We start from the raw sequence: 17,441 nt of genomic DNA, 5'->3' as shown, positions 1-17,441 counted from the left end.
AGGCAGGAAGCTGGGGTTGCATTTGTGCTGTTGTCCTTGAGCAGAGAGTCTTGAGTGGAGGGTTTCCTACCGTCTCTCTTCCCTCTTCAGTTTTCAGAGCAAATGCAGAAACCTGCTTTAAATTAAACAGCCACAAGGTGAAGGGAAGTAATGTTCTAGTGACAGAGTGACAGTGTGAAAGGCAGCAGTGAAGGGGATTGTGCAGCAGAGGTGGAGGGAGTACAGGGAACATCTATCAATATTTACTGAGCAGCATTGCTTTTCCATCTCGTGTTTCTCAGCCCTTCATCTTTACACAGCCCTGCCCTGTAAAAGCTTTGCATTTATTCCTGTGCATTTCCAAACAAGAAACCTCCTTTCTGGCTCTGATCTTTGGTGACAGGGCTGAGGAAGATCATGGAAGCCTTTCTCTCCATGGGTGCCCTCTACCCACCCCAGAGGAGAGATTAATAGTTTCTGAAAGCATTTCCACCCTGCAGAAAGGTCACCAGAGTCCCGAGGAAGATGAATAAACAGGGGTTCATCAAGACTCCGTAGTAACGTGGGAGGGACCTCTTCCAGCAAAAATATTGCCAAGAAATTCTGAACAGTGGGGATTTCAGAGTAGCTGGAGGTTGGCAGGTGACCTCCTGGGCTGTTGCTTTTTACACAGTGCAACACAACCCAACCACTTCCACGGTGTGTTTTTTTAACAGTTTTGTTTGCATCAAGTGTTTGTCGTCGTGTGGCCTGTGTTCTGTGGGCTGTGCTGATTAAGGCTGTAGGAGGATATATCCCTGTCATCTTCCAGAGGCAATCAGCTGTCTTTGGGATTCACTTGGAGCTGTGAGTTATTTTATGCCAAATCTATCACCTCAATATTTATTGTTCCAGCTCTGGTCAGCAGAGTTAACCTGAATGAAAGGGTTATACACTCTTGAGTATCCTCTCAGTGCTTCCTACAACTTTTGGGGCCTGATATACTGAGTACCTTAGTCCAACAGTATTTACCTCATTCTTAAAGCAGAGTAAATCTACCAGAAAAACCAGCAGAAGCTCAGCTAGAGCAAAAAATCCTTCCCTTTAGGTTTTCTGTCCACTGATTTAGGATGGGGCAGCCACATTGCAACGTGTTTTCTTCCTAAATAAATTCCATACATGTGATTTGTACACACATACACACACATACACACACAGAGTGAAGGTCATTATCCAAAGTTGCAAAATCAAATTACCTATGGTAATGCTCATCTGAAGATATAATGTTAAATTCTTACTGCTGAAAAGAGAGGGGAAAATGTCTCAAATGGACTGGTGCAATTTTGTCAGATTATCATAAACTCCCAAACCTAAGCTACAAGAATAGCTGATCCTGACAGATGCTTGCTGTTGGAGTGCCCACATAGGGAGAAGTCTGATTATGTATCTGGTGGGAGGCATAAAGACAGAAGAAAGTTGATTTGCTTTATCCTGTCAATCTAATGATTCACTTTTCAGGTCACACTTTATCTACACACAATGTTTATTTAGACAATGAAACCATCAGTGCCATTGATAGAATCTAATACGCCAGCAGAGATATTTTTCTCTCCCACTATTTTCTTTCGGTGTTGGAGTGTGTATTCCTGCCACAAAAGTCTTTTTATGGAAAAAAATATTTTGTTATAAGCACTATCATCGTGTGTTGTAATTATTATTTTGTTTTACCCTGCCCACACAGAAAACTGTTTGCATTATATTCCATTGAAAGATACATTTTAAGTTATCTCTGGTAGTCATGAATAATGTAAATTGACAAGAACTATTATGGAGGCAGGTAGACAAAGAAACAGAAAGTTAAGTGGTTTCCTTTCTCTTTATGGCAGAGTGACATTTACCTGTAAGTGCATTTGATTTTAACACAATAGGATGAGTCTGTGCTGTGCTGGATTAGGATTGAGGCGTGTGGAGGAGTTCAGATAAAGAGTGGGCACTGAGAAATGCCCTCACCAGACCTCTCTAGGGAGGGGACTTCAGCAGCAATAGCATGTCAGAATGTCTTTTTTTTTTTTTCAGTCCTTGCATCCAGCTGACAAAATCTTTCCTTGTTTCTGTATCTGTAATTCCAAGAGATCTCTCCGTGCTTCCCACAGCTGTCTAACAGTCTAATACTTTGTGCTTGTCACATCACTTTCCAAAAAAAGGGTCAATGTCACTCTGCCACCCTGACAGACAGAAAAACCAAGGCAAGGAGAAACTCTGGGTGAACGGGGGTCACTGGGAGACCCAGGACCAGCTTTCCTGGTGTGTGTACTCACAGCCCAGACTGGTACTGCCTCTCACATTCCAGCTACAAATTTCACCAGTTCCCCTTTTCCTCAGACTCACCAGAACTGCACTAGTTAACTCTCCTGCAGTTACACTGCATTTAAATCAGAAATAATTTCAGTGGGTTGGATTCTCACTTTTGTAAACAAGAGTGTTCCCTCTGAAACTATAGTAGAGCTCATTTTTAGGTCTGAGATGGTGTAACTGCTCTCATGCCATAAACACTCCACTAGATATAAAATACTTTGTTTCTCCAGTGTGGCACATTTACTAACCTCCCTGATCCAGCTTTTCCCTGCAGTGTAACTTTCCATGTCTGCGAGGTCACCCTGGGGGAGAGGGACAAAAGCCACTCAACCCTTGTCTCCAGTAAAAAAACCAACCCAACAAAAAGCAAACAAAAAGCCAAGTAGGTGTTGCACTGTGATCAAGAGACTCCCTTCCCCAGGGGAGTCATAGGTCTGCAAGTGGAGAGCTAAAATCCTTTGGGACAGCTAACATCCTTTGGGAGAGTTAACATCCTTTGGGAGAGTTAGCATCCTTTGGGAGAGATAACATCCTTTGGGAGAGATAAAATCCCTTTGTTTCTACAGAGCCTCGGGTACCATGGCTTAAACTGTCCATATTCCTCTTAGGAAACCTTCAGACAACATTGTCCAGGCTGCCTCTCAGAGCATTTCTACTTTTCTGCTCTCTGCTTTAAGTTTCTCTGCAGGAGAAGGACGGGCTCTGGCTGATCACAAATGTGACCTGTCCCACTGAGTTATTGTTGCCCTCTGTGGGGGATGAGCTTTTGCAGTCCTCTGGCTCCTGGTGACGTAGTCCTGGTGCACACACACCCCACACTTGTGTCTTGGGGCTTCAAATGCCTTTATCTATGTCATGCATTGGCTTTTACAGTTTGCTATGAATCACTGATGCCTGCTGGGAACACATACCCGCTTCTGGTTATTTTTATTACAATGTTATAATGGGCACAAGGACACTTAAAAGTGGAACAACTGAGCATCTCTTGGTAGCCAGTGCTGTGCAACTCTCCTGGGATGCCTGAGAACACCAAGATGTGATGCTGAAATGTGTTGCTGTAGTGAAAAGACATTAATTCCAACATAGTCTGTGTCCTGTGTAGTAGCTCTGCTCATGTGAATGATAGAAGAGTAGCTAAAGCCCTATATCAAGTCCTGGAATATGTGATCAGAGCCCTGGATATGCTGCAGGTTTCCTAAATGAGGGTGGATCAGCCATTTAGGCATTCCAGTTATATTTCAACTGTGAGGCAGCTGCTCTTTGTTACCTGTGGACACCCTGGGATGTCCAGGAAATAGGCTGGAGAGTTTGTTGGCTCCCTTCTACCCAGCATCTTCTGGAAAATCAGTGGGCAGAGACACAAGATTCATGTCAGGATCTCCTTCTGACAAGAAACTGAGACATAGCCTGGAAAAGCACCTGGACAGCAGGTGAAGAAAAAGGGATCAATGGCATGCTGAGGTATTATCCCACACTGATGCTGCATGGTGATGCCAGGCTGAATACATTAAAGTCTGTAAAGAATCCAGATCTATGGAAAAAGGGAACTTATGCAAACCAAGTTTGTTAATAACTACTTGCCAAAGCTGTGAAGGTTTCAGTTTTGAAGGTTTCATAGTATTTGAAGGACAAATATTTCTGTTCCCAGAGAGAGAAACATGGAACAAAGAAACTCACCTGAGACCTGCTGGGCACTGGGCCCCTTTGGTTTGAGTGTTTAGTGTTCAGTGATTCCTGAAATGTTTGTTATGGATGGGGAGAGTGTTAGGAAAACATCAGGATACTCAGAGAAAACAGTGAAGGGAATGGTTGAAACAAACAATGCTTGATATAAAATACCAGTAATATCTGCAGTTCCACCAACTCTGGAGGTTTCAGAATGGCCTTCTTTGTCACCTCCAGTTTAGAAGAAGGTCAGACACAAGAGAAGAACTGATTTGCTCAAGGCACATAGCCAGCAAATGGTAGAATTGAGACTAGAAACCAAATCTTTTTACTCTTAGCAGGAAGTGAACAGGTAGATTTGCTGTAGTTTCAAAAGATGTGGCTACAAGAGGCCCTGAACTAGCAGAGCTCAATTTTCTAACCCCATTGCATGGCTTTGGCCAGCTCCCTGGATTCTGCTTTGTGCTTTAATTCTCCTGTGCCACTGCACACAAAGTAAGTCACTTTTACAGGAAGATGTTGTGCCCAAACTCTGCCTTTGGGTACAGAAGGAAATGGCAGAGAAGAGAAGCCACTGCATCCAGCTGATTGGGAGAGTGGCCATGTGCCAGACATCATCTTTTGTGGTAATAACTCCTTTCCAATGGCAGCCTGAGCTATTTGCCTGTCATGATTTGTCTTTTTGTGCTTGGGGAATGCTGGCTGACCTTTGTCTTTGATGTTGCTGGGCCCTTTCCTTGCAATAGGGCAGTTCAGGAGGCCATGACCACATCTGCTTTGGCTGGTTCTGTTATCAATTAATTTGTCCTGCCACATCAAAGAACAGAGATAAAGCTGTAGCATTTCCTTACCACAGATTTTTATCTTCACTCCCCAGTTCACCTCACAACACACGCACCTTCCACCTCCACAGCAAGCAGAGAGAGAGAGACAGACAGAGAAAGAAACAGAAATGACATCCTAATAACCTCCCTCCAGCACTGATGGCACCTGGGTCTCTGTGTGCTGAGCCTTACACCCACTTCCAATCTGGCCTGGCCACAGCCAGGCAGTTGCTTACTCCCCCAACAAGTTATTTGTTTTTCTCTCTAGACAAATCAGCGATGTTAGAATGACAAATAGCAGTTATAGCTTTGCACTTAGCTGAGTATAATTTCAGCCCATCAGTACCATCTGTCTCCCTTCTTGGGCTGCAGCTCCATTAAGCGACAGCCAGAGATCCTCAAGGACAAAGAGCCCAACTCACACGGACAGATATTTTAGGGGTCACAATTCGTGACTCTTTGCCCTTTGAGGTTCATTCCAATGAAGCTGGGAAATAAAACCTGATCCAAATTAAAACTTTCCCTACTCTGCCATGCTGAGCCTTTACTCTCCTTGTTCAGGAGTTCTGCACTGAGACTGGTACTAACCACCATGCAAATTTATCCAAGGGCTTGCTGAGGTGATGCTGTTTGTCTTGGCTTTGAGACAGCACTCAGGCTTATTTCTAGGAAATTTTGTGTTCATTTACTACAAGTCATAGTCTTTCTTTCTTTCTTTTTCTTTCTTTCTTTTTCTTTCTTTCTTTCTTTTTCTTTCTTTCTCTTTCTTTCTTTCTTTCTTTCTTTCTTTCTTTCTTTCTTTTTCTTTCTTTCTCTTTCTTTCTTTCTTTCTTTCTTTCTTTCTTTCTTTCTTTCTTTCTTTCTTTCTTTCTCTCTTTCTTCCTTCCTTCCTTCCTTCCTTCCTTCCTTCCTTCCTTCCTTCCTTCCTTTCTTTCTTTTTTCTTCCTTTCTCCCTTTCTCTCTTTCTTTCTCACTTTCTCTCTCTTTCCCTTTCTTTCTCTCTCTCCTTTCTTATGTTTTCTGAGGTCTAATTTGATCACATCACAAAACACAGGGGAAAAGCAGTTTTGGAACCATTTTGCATGTGCCATGAAAATGCCCCTTCTTCCACAGCGTGGCTGTGAATGCCCTTCTCTCTCATTGACTAAAGACCTTGTGTACCTTGCAGGATCACTTGCATTCAAAAACCTGTCCTTTCAAATTTGTTTAGGTAAAGTGCAGAATGCAGATGATTCCCAGAATAACTCCTCTGGCTTCATTTGGAACGACAGCAAAAACAAATCTGGACTTAGCTTCTCATCTCAATGGAAGGGCACAGGAGGAGCAGTGAGAATGTGTCATTGTTCGTAAAGGACAACGTTACATGAGAGAGAGAGAGAGAGAGAGAGCACAGGAGAGAGGCAGAGAGAAAGAGCCTTTTCCTCTCTGCTAAATAAGGGCCATGTTGAGGTGTGTGAGGACAGCGGGGGTCAGCGAGTGCTGGAAGTGACTCTGAACTTCTGGCAGAACAATCTCCTGGAACTAAACCCAAGAATACCTTTATGTTCAGCAACCTGCAGGGAGATGTTCCACAGCCAGCTTTCTCCACAAGAGCCAGGTTACAGTGTCTGTACGTGACAGCAACTGAAGCAAAAGCTTTTGTCTTTTAAAACAGAGTAGCTCACACGCAGCACAGTGGACTCGAGCCTGATATTTAATATCAGACGCCGAGCAAGAATCCATTTGTAACAGAGGAGCCATAAACCATGAGATTATTTGCCACATAACAGGGAGATGGTGGGTGCAGATGTTCACACACCATGTCTAATTAGAACAGGAACAGATATGTTACAGGAATTAGAATTCCTTCAGTAAAGGTCTAGCTCTGCACACTGGTCTGTTTAAACTACCAGATACTTTGTGTGTCTGAGCCACTTTTCAGCCACGAACCCAAGTGTTTGGCAGACACTCCTGCAGCCTCAGTGCTTCCCTGTCTTAGGAAGGGAGTAAAGACTATGGTCCTCATTTGTCAGAGGGGTAGTTTCACTGAACTTCCACTTGCCTGCACACACAGTCAGTGTCAGGACTAGAAATAAAGTCCAGGAGTCCTGGCCTCAGTCCTCTCCCATCAGCCATGTTCTCCTGAGCTTGCTTTACCTGCATATCAGGGATTTTGTAGGCAACTACAGAGACAGAGAACAGATTGCCCCCAAATGGGGTCCTTAATCACTCAACTTTTATCACTGGGAGACAGTAGCTTCCCTCCCTACCTCCTTGAAAAGCTTTTAAAATAAACACAGGTACATTAGAACAACAGTCCTTCAAAAAGGGTCCCTTCCTCCCCCTTACCTTCCTTGCTCTCCTGTCATTAAGCAGAGCAAAGCCATCCTTACATGTGACATTTGGACAGATTGACTTAAGCTATTTACTTTAAGCTTTTTCCCCTCCCATTCAGGATCACTTTCATTCATTTTTCAAGTGTCTCAAAATTTCTTTTGCTAAATCCATAGATCAGGTGATTCAGAATGAAGCAATGCCATTCTGATAAAAGCACAACCCTGAAGCTTCCCTACTCCTCCCATAGTCCCTTTCTGCTTACTCTTTAATTCTCTAATTAACTCACTAATTCTGCTGACAAAAGGAAAAATACACCAGCAGTGGCAAAGGAAATCTCACCTTTAAATGCCAATTTTCTTTTCTTCCCACAGAGCCTACCTTGCTGGTTAAACTGTTGAGTAATTGTATTCTGGGCTCAGAGTCAGTGGGGCAGATTCTGCTCTGAATTACATCAATAAAAACAACCACTCCAGGGCAACCTTTCATAAATATGCCTGCTTTTAAACCAGTGTGCTCTCCTGCTTGAGGATGCCTTCCTAAACCAAATCCTAACCCAGAATTACCACATTAATGTCAGTGGGACTGACGGGTGACAGAGTTCAGACTCTGAACTCCATCACAAGGGTTTTCTCTCTCTCCCAGCAGCAGAAAAGCAACGAACAGTTTTAACACAACCCTCCTGACTCACATTCTCTGCTCAGCAGAAGTCCAGGAGCTTTGCTGGGTAGATTGAAGGTGCAGTGGCATAGATATTGTCTGAAGTGAGGATGTGCCATGCTGTGGATCCTGTTGGGGCAAGGGCTGAACAAAGATCTGCATAATACCCTCTTACCATGAGCTTTGCCAAGCCACTCTAACTATCAGACACTTTTTTTCCCCCTCATTGTTCATCTTTCTTGCTTGATGGCAACTGGAAGGTTTTGGATACTTCCTCTAGTTCTGTATTAACTACTCCTGAGGAAAATGTGGTATAAGTCACCTCTTTTGAGAACACACAAAAGGAGGGGCAGAGGGAAAGAATGAGGGATGCAGGATCTATTGAGTGACACCAAGTGATGTTCATGGTACAGAATGGTCACATTGTTGGGTAAGTGGAACTGCAGTTTGTGGTCCTCTTGAGACAGCAGCTCACTGTAAAGTTAAGTCTTTCTCTGTGCATATAGAGTTTGAATTAGGGGAAATGCTCAAAATATATAAACAGGAACTAGTCTTGCAGAGAAGATAAGCTTTGGAGTGAGGGGGCTGTCTCTTCCAGTATGTATTTAGTGTCTACTGCAGTGGGGACTAATGTCATGTTGGGCCTCTGGATGCTGGGCCTCCCTCAGTGTGTGTACTGCTGTAATACACAGAACTACTTCCTTCCATTGACTGCCTTTTCGTGGCATTGTTTTGTGTGATTGACTCCCTTTTTCATCCAGAGGCCAGAGAGTGATTATTGGAGATTGCCAGCTCCAGGCCTGAATTGTTTTATTCAGGAAGTTAATTAAAATCAACCCACCTCTTTAGAAAACCTTCTCGAATACAGTCTGGATGCTCCTTTCATCTCAGTGTTACTACTTCTTTTTTTTTTTTTTAATCAGAGCTCCTTAAATCATGGAAATAACTTGGCAAAGGAGCTGTATTACAAGAAAAATCAGTTAGGAACGTAGGTAAAGGCACATAATAGGTCTTTAGAGGAGAGGAATGAATTTAATTGAGTGAAAGCTCAGAAAACCCAAAAGTAAACTCAGGGTCATCAGCATGCTTCTTTCACTTATCCCTCAGTTGCACTTCATAGATCCAGGCTTCCTTTTGCTCTGCTGTTATCACACTTTCCTTTTGCTGTGATTTATTAACTGTGGAACTGTCAAATTATGAAACTGAGGTTCTAGAAATACTTATTAATGTTTGAGAAATTCATTTCACACTTGAATACTTTTTCTAACACTTACTAATGTCCCTCATTTTGGTCATGTGGGTCTACAGGGCAAGAAAACAAGGTATCTTATTATATATTTAGCATGTGGAGATGAAGGATGAAAAAAAATGTCTTTTAAAACCCCCTCAAACATTGCAGCAACCCTATGCCTTTGGTCCTTGTGCTGCTGGATGTGGTGACTGTGTGTGTGTGTGCATAAGCAGGGCAATGTCTGTACATTCAGTGACACCATTCCAGCTCCCTTTCAGTCACTATTAAGAAAGCACTTCTAATCCCCTCTGAGAAGCTCGAACATAAAATTCCTTTCATGCCAGTTTTGTCTTCCTCAGTTTGGCAAACACTGACCTTCCCCCTGTGATTCCAATGGAACTTGTAATTCAAAAGGCATTTCTGTTTATTATTACCCTGTTAGTGCACCAGAATCATCAGGGATGCCAGGACTGCTCAGGCAACAAGGTTACTCTCTGAGCTCTCTGTTGCAGTTTTGTAGTGCAAACAAAAATACAGCAGGCCAGAGATAAATGATGATTACTTTACTCACTATTTAATCAGAATAATGAACCTAAAATAATTACTGAATAATTACTTGCCTCGAGATCCTTGGGAGTAAGTTTGCCACATTTATTCCCCACACAAAGTTTTCTGATGGAAATTCGTTTAAAAAGTAGAAACAAAGACCACCAAAAATGTCAAAGTTTATGAATTTGCTCTCACAGGACTGGAACGTTTCTACTTCTTGACACTCAGTTTTGAAATGTGTTCCGTTACACCAGTATCAAATTTACCAGTTCTGAACTGGTATAGTCTTACTCAAAGGGAGGTTTTCCTTCAAAATGTAATTTTGCACAGAATACTGAGCTCTGTGTTTCCATCAGCATTAATGAAGTCAAGTTTAGTGTTTAACCTACTCTGCTCAGAGTAGTCCTATTACCCTGCATGCTCAGAGAGACATCATCTGATAGGAAATGGCCGCAATAGCTCCAGCTTTCCTAAAACACTGACGGTTTCAACCGTTTCTTAAGAAATACTCACTGGGGACTGCAGATGCTTCTGCTTTAAAACACAACCATCTTCTTCAGCTTGAATGGGTGACTCCTTTCAGCTAAAGCACTGATATCTCTGTGTAACACTGAAGTCACCCAAAGGAAGGAGTGACCACCAGATGTTTTTCCTTGACATCCCCCTGCTCAGTGCTCTCCTCCCTCTGCTCCCTCCCTGGTACCATCCATGATTTTTCAATGACCATAACATCTTTCCTTCAGGCAAGTATTTCATGCCAGCACTGGGAACATTGTTTTTTTCAAAGGAAACGCCAGGAACCATTTCTAGTTTTTCACATTTGGTAAACTACTCCTCATGAAAACTGAGTGCAGCAGAGGTGCCTTCTCCAATGCACAGGTGTCCACTGCACGCTCCAAATACTAGAAGGGGAAAAAAGAAACCCCTTTGGCACAAGTAACATGGAAGACATCATTTATTTTTCTTACCTACAATGAGAGGTCTGAATTCTGGTCCTGTTTAATCCTGCACAGAAGCCAGTGATGGGATGGGCTGGAGTGTTTGCTCTGCTGTCTCTTCTGTTTAAGCTGAGGACAAGACAAAAAGTTAATGCAACAGTGAATCCTCCCTGAGGCCCAGCCCCATCACAGCTCTGCCCCACGTACCTGGATGCCCCTCAGTGCCCGTGTTTTCCAACCTGCCAATACATAAGTGCTTAATTTTGGTATGTAAGAAAATGCTCATGTGTGACTGCAACCCCCCTAAATTCTGTACACACAAATTCAGCAGATTGTTTGGATCAGCACATGCCCCTTTGAAAGTTTGTCTTTGAACATCTCCTCTGTTGCTCTTTCTTTGCTACTGCCCTTCAACTTTTGTGCCTGTAGACCTGAAGTGCCATGTGGAAGAGCCCCTCTTACATCAGCTGAAACTACTATTTCTTCCTTAAACTGTACACATGGGTCACTATTCACTCTGGAAATTGCTCTGCCCTTGATAAATGCAACTTAATTTTTGTGTGAAACAAATGTTGAAATATCTCCGTGAACAGTTTTAAACTTGACAGGTCAGTTCTATAAATCATTTATTTGTTTCAATGTTACTTAGCATCCCTGAATCTAAAAGCATTTCATAGACATGTTTCCCTGACCGTTTCAGTAATGATTTAGCTCATTGTTAATGCTTCCATTTCACAGAGGCACAAACTGAAATGCAGGTATCTGAGAAGTGCTATTGTTTTTAGAAGGGTTCAGCACTGGCTTCTGATTTCTAAGACTCACTTTGCTGAGGGCTCAGCTCTTCTAAAGAAAGCTGTCTACAAGGGTCAGAAAGAAACTATTAAATTGCCTGACACCTATTAATCTACTCCTCTTTTAGGTCCGTAGCTGTGAACTGAGCTCATTGAAATAAAATCTCTCATACTTGTGAGATCATGTATTAGAAAATCAGTCCTGGTGTGCCCAAAAAGTTGGCCCCACATTACATTATTTCCTTACACAAATAGTAATAAAATACTTCTTTTTTTTTTTTCCCCCCCCAGAAGATATTTTATTTTAGGGAAATGCAACAGGAAAGAACAAAAGCAAAATTCCCATTTGTGAAAGCACAGCATGTGCAACTTCACAATAACAGGCAGCAAAAGGTCTAAGAGCAGAAAAAGGACTACTGAGACCTGCACACAGAGTTTCTTATAAATTAGCTCAGAAAACCAAAGGTAGAGCACTGTGTGCTAAGGGAGGCTCGGATCATAAAATATTTTTAAAGTCCTTTAGCAATATTAAAATTCCGCTCAGCAACAAACTATTGTAATACAATTTTTCCCTCTCCTCGCTCCAGAATCAATTGTGCAGCCATTCTCTTTGTTGAAAAGATTCAAAACCCTAAAAAAAAAAAAAAAAAAAAAAATGGATTTAGTTGAGTTCTCACCCTGGAAAAATGAGCGAAAGTGCTTAATCCATCGGCGTTGGTGCACAAAGTGCATTTGTTGTGCTGCTGGATGTAACACGAGCTGAGCCAGGGCAGGAGAGCGAAAGCTTTGCAGCCCCTGATGGATTTCAGATTTATTAGACACTGGAATGTTTTTTTTCCCCCCCCTTGTCTATAAGAACACGGTGTGTAAGATGATAAAGGGCAGGAATAAAGGGAGCAGACATTGTAGCCCTTAAAATTAAAACAACTGTTTCTAGATTTTCCAAGTGTCAATGTATGAAAAACCAGCCTAAATAGAAGTGTTGCATTATTCAGTGTGCTTTCCTCCTGGAAAGAAAAACATTTTGCAGCCACTGACAAAGCTATGGACATGTGACTAATACTACTTTTATTTTCCTATATGGAGAAAAAACCCATCACAAAGCCTAAATGGAATATTTATGCTGTAAGATAATACACTCATACCTGTAAATTATGAGTGCAAGCTGTAATAATTCATCTTTAGTTTCATTACTCATGCACTATGGAGCTTTCAAGATTAGGGATAGATTTGTTATGCCACTACACTCCAGTATATGTTCTCCCTTTCTTAACCCTCTCCCTCTTCTCTGGCTCACACATCCTGTACAGTAGGAGCAAATTTCTTTGCACCAACCCATACAGGCTGTATGAGCTGCACAGAACTGGCATCATTTGCAAAGGACATATTAATGATCCATTTTATGATGTTAACCAGGCTGAAAAAAAAATTAGCTCAGCGTGTAGGGATATGATTTCAAATAAATTCGGGAGGAAAGTTTCCTATTCTGAGAAGAGCTCCAAGATGTAACATTAATAAAAAGCTGTTGCAGTCTAATGTTACAGGGTAGTTCTCTTGAGCTTCCAGGATGGGAACCACAGTGGTCTGCTTGTGGCACCAGTAGTTTTGTTCCAGTATCTATATGCTGCTTTGTGAAAGGGAATAGCAAAAATCTGGAATGAATTGCTTCAATGATTAGATTTCCCATGAAAATATAAACAACAAAACTATTCACTGAAAGAGAACTTATGTTTAATATATAAGCAGAGGAATAAACAAGCTCTGTTCTTCTATTTTTGACTCTGTCTGTATTTTAAGTGTCTGAAAGCAAAGACAAGGCCAAGGAGACAGTTTGGGCCAGTGTTCTGAGCACTCCAGGCTCTGCTGGGGTCTGCTATTGAGTTATTGTGTAATCTTGGGTGAGTCATTTAAATTCTTTATGCTCTGATTTCACCACTCTGTAAAATAGGTGTAATCCTCCCCCATTTACCTCAGACAGCAAAAATATCTATAAAACATCTTAGATGACACGTTATGTTCAGGCAAATTTTCCTTCAGTAAAAAATCCTCTGTGTGAGCTGTATTTGTCCACAGATCTTTTTGTCCTGCAAATCTCTGCCCACAGACACACACACACAGAGTCGTGTCAGTGCTGTCTGAAAAATGAGATGAACATGCCTTTACCATGAAATCAAAACCATCATTCTGCTCCTATAACTGCAGAAATTGCACTATCAAACTTTTAAGTCTTTTCAAAGACCAAATCTTGCTTGTCCTAATCAAGTGAGAAGTCCCAGTAAGAATCAGTAGGCTACTTCAAGCCATTAAAGAAAGCAGGATCTGGCCTCTTGTAGAGCATTGAGGTAAAACAGACACAGTGCTGCAGTTTGCATTGGACAGTTCTCAATTAGAATGTCAAGATTTATGGTGTATTTTATCCGGTTTTCATTCTCTGCTGTTCAGTTTAACTTTTGACCTACGGTTATTGGCAGAAGAGGGCTTGTCCCAGAGGGCCATTAGCCCCTTCCAAAGAGGCATTCTAAGAAGTGCCAAAAAAGAGGGTGGGAAACAGGTCTCTTTGTAACAGGACCCCTCCTCCTTCTCTGAAATGCTCACACAATCGATGTGATAGTCAGGGTACAAGAAAACAGGAGATCTTTGGGATTCTTCTGTACTAAGTATTTCAGGTCTTGCATTATTCCTCTTCTGTCCTGCCCTGACAAGAGATTGGATGGAAGCAAATCTTGTAGAAAGGGTCAACACTAGTTGTGCTCAAAAATCTGCATGGACTCAGAGTAAAAGAAAGTGGAGGTTATAAATACAGGGCACCTGTACTGAGACCTTAATAAGAGGCAGAGTAAGGAATGGCATCCAGGTGTTCTCCAGAGGATTGGAGTTCGCAGAGCTCCCAGCCAATATGGGACACAACATCCTTACAATATATGGTAGAAGAGTTGCTGATACATCCTTGAATTTGATTTTAAAAAATGCTTGGAAATAAATAGATTTATCCAGGTGTGATAGCCCTGCCCAGTGCATTCCCTACAAAAAAAGGAGAGGATGGCTGTGCTGAAGGGGAGCCTGCTGGCATGTAACTGGCACGATTTCTCAAGGCGAAACCTTTAGACTGATAAAAATATCAAACAGGATCAATGATCTTGTGCTGGTGACACAAATTAAGGGCAGCACTGTAAATGTGGAAGGCTGGAGTATTCCAGGGGAAGACCTGTATGATCCTGGCCATTACAGCATTAGGAAAAGAATGAAATGCAGTAGGATGAGAAGTCAGGCTGTGCAGCTTGAGATTAATAAGAGCGATGCTCCTTGGTGAGCAAGATGCCCCTCAGATGGAGATGTCCTCACAGCATCGAGGTTCTCCAAGGGCCTTCCCACGGACACAGGAGGGGACAAAAATAACCCAGCTCACTTTAGGATAGCACCCTTCATTTGCAAAAGGGATTATATAACTTGCCTGCCTCTAACAACAGAGGACTAGTTTGATGAACCAGAAGGCCCCTTCCAGTCCTATTGTTCCTGTTATTCCCAAAGTTAAATTAACACCAACCTTGCCTTGAAACATCGTTCCTACGCCTGTGGAGAGGGAGTTTGCCCTGGAGCTCCCACAACGAGATGTCTCTGTAAATGGGAATTGAAAACTCTGTAAATGAGAATAGAAGAGGTGCCAGGTCTGTAATTTAAAAAAAAAAAAAAGTAATAGATCTAAATCCTCCTGATTTGGGGGGCAGAAAGGCTCATAAGGACACAGTGTGCTACAGGAGACCAGCCTTAAATTCCCCTCAGGAGCAGCTCATAGCCTGTGGCACAGCATCTGCCCCCTCAAAGGGCACCCACTGTCCTCTGCCACCCTGAAGCAATTGGGGCAGAAACACTCAGTTTGGGAAAGTGACTTTGCTCTAGACAGGCTCCCACCTCTTTCCCTCAGGCCTTCCTTCTCACAGCCGTCCCTGCCTGTCAGGACAACAGGGCCTCCATACCCCACAGACTTCACCTCGCACAAATCCCGGGCCTGGGAGCAATCTCTCCCCCTATATCATATATATATATGTATGTTTTAATATGGACTATGTGACAGGAGGTGAAATTCAGCAGTGCAGGGCTACCGGGAGGCTGTGAGGGGCAGGGCAGGGCCCCTGACTGGTTCCACCGCCATGTTGGCTGCTGAGGGGAGCCGGCCGTGCCCTGGCAGGTGCTGTGAGGGCACCTCTGCCCCCTCAGGGCAACAAAGCTGGTTAAAGTGATACCAAAGTGGGGTAGCACGGCCCAGGGTCTCTGGGTTGGTGTGCACTGACTCTGGGTCTCTCTTCAGGATACAAATTTAGGTGTAAAGATGCTCAAATCAAGTAACAAAATGGAGGCGAAGCTGTGGCAGTGACTGCCTGAGGGCGGGCGGAGCTATCAGAGCACACAGCCCAGAGCAAAGAAGGGTAAGTGAAGTAACAGTTATTTAAAATGTGTGGGAACAGAAATTCCCCCTCCCTGACTCCCCAACCCTGTGGAGCAGAGGAGAGGAACAGGCCCTCGGTCTGGCAGGGTGAACACCAGCACCTCACATTTAGTGAGCGTCCCTTGTGCTGCCCTGTCACTGTCACTGCTGCTCCTGAAGGTGGGACTGCACGGTGGAGATGGTATTTTAGCATATGTGACATCTTTTCCTGGAAGACTATGATTAGAGAACCTTTAGAAACAGTTAGGGAACCTTTGGAAATTACTGCAGCTGGCATCTGGGTTTCAGGGCCGCGCTGGGACAGGTTCAAGCTGCAGGGCAGGGGGCAGGAGCAGGATAGGGATGGAATGGATGTACCTACCCCTCCATCTTCTGTCACCTCCACAACAGCAGCAGTAGCAATTTGGAAGGGGGCTGTGGCAAAGACAGAGGTGTCTGCCAGGTGACATGTCCCTGGAAGGGAGCTGTGCAGGGAATAAGCCAAGGACACTTTCCTCCTGGGAAGGAGCTGCCCCAGCCACCAGAAGGTGCCAGCCCCCAGCTTTCTGTTCCAATTCCCAGCGTGGTTTAGCAGTGCAACAATTTGCTCACAAGACACAGAGCAGAGCCCACCTACTCATTCCTCTGCGCAGCCACGAGACGATAATGACTTTCAGTCAATGGCGTGGCTTTGAACAGATGCCTGGAGGTGAAAGGATCTGTATTCCATTACTAGCCCCTTCGACTAGCCAGGGTCCCCCAGGTTAAATATTTTTAGCAACAGCTTGTTTACATGTCAAACTTGTCAATGAGCTTCTGGGGCACTGCTGCCACAAAGCTGTGTTGGTGGCAGCCCGTAAGCTTTCTCTATGCACGGAGTTAATGCCTTCTAAAGGGCTTGTCAGATATATTCTTCCCACTGTGTCACAAGAGCAAGACTAATTTCAAAGAAATGCTCTTTATTTCTACTTAAAACTGCTAAGGAAAATATCCAGCACTGTCTTTTTTCTTGTCATGTGTTCGACAAGTGTCTCATAAAACAAATTGAGAGGTTTAAATCTCCGAGACAAAAATCAATAAGAGGATAAGTAAAGAATAGGAGGAAGTCAGCAGGCTGAGATTTATTTCATTGGAAATGTTTTTTCAGTGGATTTACTAATAAATCTAAAGTGGCTGGTGCAGCTGCCTTTGATATGCAGTATCCCCTTTACTTAGATGGAAGCTGCACATGAAAAGGAGCTTTGAATACTGATTTTTACAAGGGTGTAAATCAGCAAAGCCCCACACGTTACATATACCACCAGCATCTGGTTCAGGTAGAAGTTAAGAAAAAGGATTTGTTTGTGTGCCAGAGTTTTCCTCTGTAGTTTTGCCATTTTTTGTTTAATATATTGCAGTAGTTGTGATCAGGGCCTTGCTGTGCTGGACACTGAACAATCTGATGTAATAAAATAATTTCTGTCCCAAACAGTTTATAGAGCTTCAAGGGTAAGAAACTCCATTGAAATAACAAATATGGGCTGATCAGCAGTGAAATCACAGGGAATGATGTTTGTGATGGTGGAACAAAGCTGTGGCATCTCTTGAAAATCTGCTCCAATGAGCACTTCCCTTGTGGTGAGGTGAAACTGGGAAAAATTTAAATTAAATGGATGATTTGAACAGATTTACAGATAAAGAAAACTAAATAAACTCCTGAAATAGTCAGGAGAAGGTCGGCATGGGCTGACTACC

The 17,441-nt window shown here is 43.0% G+C and overlaps 2 long non-coding RNA genes across 5 annotated transcripts in view; one reads left to right on the top strand and one right to left on the bottom strand.

Moving 5' to 3' along the window:
* The window catches only part of LOC116796667, a 32,291-nt gene extending 16,646 nt beyond the window's left edge, over window positions 1–15,645 (bottom strand). Inside the window, exons 1-5 of one of the 4 annotated variants that reach the window (XR_004360467.1) lie at window positions 15,194–15,645; window positions 14,829–14,899; window positions 10,524–10,622; window positions 8,617–8,734; window positions 1,110–3,720 (exon numbers count right to left, since the gene is read on the bottom strand). This is a non-coding gene — a long non-coding RNA (uncharacterized LOC116796667). Of the gene's footprint in view, window positions 1–1,109; window positions 3,721–8,616; window positions 8,735–10,523; window positions 10,623–14,828; window positions 14,900–15,193 lie in introns of those variants that run through there. The other 3 variants (XR_004360468.1, XR_004360470.1, XR_004360469.1) reach the window with 3 other exon arrangements.
* The window catches only part of LOC116796670, a 55,015-nt gene continuing 52,988 nt past the window's right edge, over window positions 15,415–17,441 (top strand). Inside the window, exon 1 of the long non-coding RNA XR_004360472.1 lies at window positions 15,415–15,708. This is a non-coding gene — a long non-coding RNA (uncharacterized LOC116796670). The remainder of the gene's footprint in view (window positions 15,709–17,441) is intronic.

The sequence above is a fragment of the Chiroxiphia lanceolata genome, chromosome 20, assembly GCF_009829145.1.
Source record: "Chiroxiphia lanceolata isolate bChiLan1 chromosome 20, bChiLan1.pri, whole genome shotgun sequence".
Taxonomy (NCBI): Eukaryota; Metazoa; Chordata; class Aves; order Passeriformes; family Pipridae; genus Chiroxiphia; species Chiroxiphia lanceolata.
The sequence above is the reverse complement of the archived record's forward strand: the minus strand, read 5'-3'. Positions and strand labels throughout refer to the sequence as shown.